The sequence below is a fragment of the Lagenorhynchus albirostris genome, chromosome 1, assembly GCF_949774975.1.
Source record: "Lagenorhynchus albirostris chromosome 1, mLagAlb1.1, whole genome shotgun sequence".
NCBI classification, from domain to species: Eukaryota; Metazoa; Chordata; class Mammalia; order Artiodactyla; family Delphinidae; genus Lagenorhynchus; species Lagenorhynchus albirostris.
The window spans coordinates 63,919,375-63,923,073 of NC_083095.1; the positions used below are offsets into that span (position 1 = coordinate 63,919,375).

The window sequence follows — 3,699 nt, forward strand, 5'->3', positions numbered from 1 at the left end:
CGGTGGGGTGGGCGGGGGAACCACCCATCAGAATTAGTGCCAGAATCAGGCTTATCTAATAATGGAATCCCAGTTTCTGTGGAAAAACAAAGGAAAAGCAGTCTCTGGAAGGGAGTTTTCCCAAGTGCCCCTGACTCATACCACACAGCTTATCCTGAAGTGAACCTTACTGTGGTCTATGCTCTATGTTTCTTTGAAATGATTCAAAAACAGGGATTTTTTTTTTTTTTGCTGCACTGTGTGGCTTGCAGGATCTTAGTTCCCTGGCCAGGGATTGAACCCAGGCCCTTAGCAGTAAAAGTGCTGAGTCCTAACCACTGGGCCACCAGAGAATTCCCCACAGGGATTTTTTTCTTTAATTTATTTTTATTCAAGTATAGTTGATTTACAATGTTGTGTTAATTTCTGCTGTACAGCAAAGTGATTCAGTTTTACGTATATATATATATATTCTTTTTCACATTCTTTTCCATTATGGTTTAACACAGGATACTGAATATAGTTCCCTGTGCTATACAGTAGGACCTTGTTTATCCATTCTATATATAGTAGTGTGCATCTGCTCACTCCCACTCCATCCCTCCCCCATCCCCCCTCCCCCTTGGGAACCACAAGTCTGTTCTCTATGTCTGTGAGTCTGTTTCTGTTTTGTAGTTAAGTGCTTTTGTGTCATATTTTAAATTCCACATATAAGTGATATCACATGATATTTGTCTTTTTCTTTCTGACTTAACTTCACTTAGTATGATAGTCTCTAGTTCTATCCATGTTGCTGCAAATGGCATTATTTCATTATTTTTTTATGGCTGAGTAGTATTTCATTGTATATATGTACCACACCTTCTTTATCCATTCATCTGTCAATGGACATTTAAGTTGTTTCCATGTCTTGGCTATTCTGAACAGTGTTGCTATGAAAATAGGGGTGCATGTATCTTTTTGAATTATATGCCCATGGGTAGGATTGCTGGATCATATGGCAACTCTATTTTTAGTTTTTTGAGGAACCTCCATACTGTTTTCCATAGCGGCTGCACCAATTTACATTCCTGTCAACAGTGTAGGAAAGTTCCCTTTTCTCTACACCCTCTCCAGCATTTCTTATCTGTAGACTTTTTAATGATGGCCATTCTGGCCAGTGTGAGGTGGTACCTTATTGTACTTTTGATTTGCATTTCTCTAATAATTAGTGATGTTGAGCATCTTTTCACGTGCCTGTTGGCCATCTGTATGTCTTCTTTAAGAAATGTCTATTTAGTCTTCTGCCTGCCCATTTTTCGATTGGGTTGTTTGTTTTCTTTGTTTGTTTGTTTTTATTGAGTTTTATGAGCTCAAACACAGGGATTTTTATTTTTTTATTTATTTTTATTTATTTTTGGCTGTGTTGCGTCTTCGTTGCTCTGTGTGGGCTTTCTCTCTAGTTGCAATGAACGGGGCTACTCTTCATTGCAGTGTGTGGGCTTCTCACCGGGGTGGCTTCTCTTGTTGCGGAGCACAGGCTCTAGGCGTGCAGGCTTCAGTAGTTGTGGCACGAGGGCTCAGTAGTTGTGGCATGCAGGCTCAGTAGTTGTGGCTCGTGGGCTCTAGAGCGCAGGCTCAGTAGTTGTGGTGCACGGGCTTAGTTGCTCCGCAGCATGTGGGATCATCCCGGACCAGGGCTCAAATCCGTGTCCCCTGCATTGGCAGGTGGATTCTTAACCACTGCGCCACCAAGGAAGCCCCAAACACAGGGATTTTTAAAGAGAAGAGTTATAGTTTCTTAGGTTCACACAGGTAGCTGGGAAATCCCTCACAGTACTGCCTGAGCAAAGAAGGAGAGCTTTGTTTAGTTTAATTTATTTTTAATATTTATTTATTTTGGCTACACCAGCTCTTAGTTGTGGCACTTGGGATCTTTAGTTGTGGCATGCGGGATCTTTTAGTTGTGACATACAGGCTCATGGTTGCAACACACAGGCTTCTTAGTTGGGGCATGCAAACTCTTAGTTGTAGCATGCATGTGGGATCTAGTTCCCCGACCAGGGATCGAACCTGAGCCTCCTGCATTAGGAGTGCAGAGTCTTACCCACTGGACCACCAGGGAAGTCCCCAAGAGAGCCTTGCTTAGAGTCAAAGCCATAACGGGTCCAGAGGCATGCATTGGTTCCAAGGGGAGAGCCTGAGTTAAAAATAGAAAGAATCGCTAAACTTCCGATAAACGTTTCTTCAAAGTAAAAACTAGTTATTCCCAAAAGATTTCTGCAAAGTTAAAAAGAAAACCTTTTTTAAAAAACAAAACCTTAGGAGATTAATGTTACTGTTTTTTCTTGGCTAATTTCTTAATGGGCATATGTTTAAGTTTTAATTTAAAGTAAGTCAGTTGGCTCTTAAAACCAGATTACATCACTGATGTCTTAAAAATATTGTTTAAGTAGCTTAAAAGAACATATGAAATGCAGACTGCATTTTTAGGGTTTCTTCAAATAAATAGAAAACCGCTGATGTGAGAAAAATCTTGAAGAACGAAATATTTTAAAGAACACTTAGTTTAAGGAGAACACCCACATACCCCCCGAGTTATGGGAAGATATTTATAGCTAGTACTTATTATAAATCCACGAAGTGCAACGAGGTAAATACATTTATCTTGGATAAAAGAGTGAGACCTTCAAAGGGAGATTTCTGAGCTGAGATGGAGAAGTAGCATGAGACTGACTCTTTCTTCAGCAAGTAGCTGGGGAATCTATAAATATGGCAAGATTCTAGAAGAAAAGAAACAACACAGAAACCATTTTAGTCTCTACCTTTCCTGCCACAGGCGATCAGTCACTTGATGGAGGCAGTTCTATCTTTTATAAACACTGCTTGATCCTGATGACAAGTAGAAATTATAATGGAGTAATCGCAGTTCAGGCATACAAAAATGGAGTTGGGGAGCCATTGAGGATCTGATCTCAGACAGTCTCTGCACCACTGAGAACCTGAACTTTACTGAACTATAGCAGACCCAAGGACACCACCAGCTGTCTTCAGAGCAACACCTGCCAGCTGCAACGTTATGGTCTCAGGGTCTCCCCTTATAACTGTGCGACGATCTCAGACCCCATCCAATCCTTACTTAATAAGCACCCTTACTTCTTGCCAGCTCCAAATTACAGTTCTCGATAAAAACTCATTTAACTGACTGTAACCTTGCAGTTTTTGCCTTTGTAAGCCTCCCGCACTTTGTTGTACAGCCAAACACAATTCAAGTGCTTCTAGAATCTGTGTCTCCCCTGATGCAGTCCTAACAAACCACAGATAAACACTTTTTATTTCAGTCAGGTCTCCGCTTCTGACGTTTTGGTTAACAATCTGTGTCTCTAACCTCCAGCTTGATTGCCATGCAGTTTCAGTCCCTACCACCTCATCCTTGGATGGTATGATCGCTCCCTCACTAGTGTCCTGCCTTTAGTTTCCCAGCATCCACCTCCTTCATCCAACTTCCACCTCGCAGGCAGAATTATTTCTAAGATGCAAGTCTGACCACTTACTTCTCTATTTAGTAACCTTCAATGACTTAACCTTACCTCAATAGGTACTGTATCGGTAATAAATTATCCTAAAATGTAGTGGCCTCAAACAACTGCAGTCATGTATGGGTCAGGAATTTGGAAAGGGCTTGGCCAGGAAACTCTTGCTTGGGGTCTTCCATGAGAAAGCAATCAGATTTTGACTGGG

The 3,699-nt window shown here is 41.3% G+C and overlaps 2 non-coding genes across 2 annotated transcripts; both read right to left on the reverse strand.

The window, feature by feature from the left end:
* Positions 1-259: 259 nt before the first annotated feature.
* On the reverse strand, positions 260-332 carry TRNAK-UUU (transfer RNA lysine (anticodon UUU)). Its single transcript has one exon. It is a non-coding gene; the product is annotated as a tRNA-Lys (tRNA).
* A 1,678-nt stretch (positions 333-2,010) lies between these two features.
* On the reverse strand, positions 2,011-2,083 carry TRNAR-CCU (transfer RNA arginine (anticodon CCU)). Its single transcript has one exon. It is a non-coding gene; the product is annotated as a tRNA-Arg (tRNA).
* Positions 2,084-3,699: the final 1,616 nt, after the last annotated feature.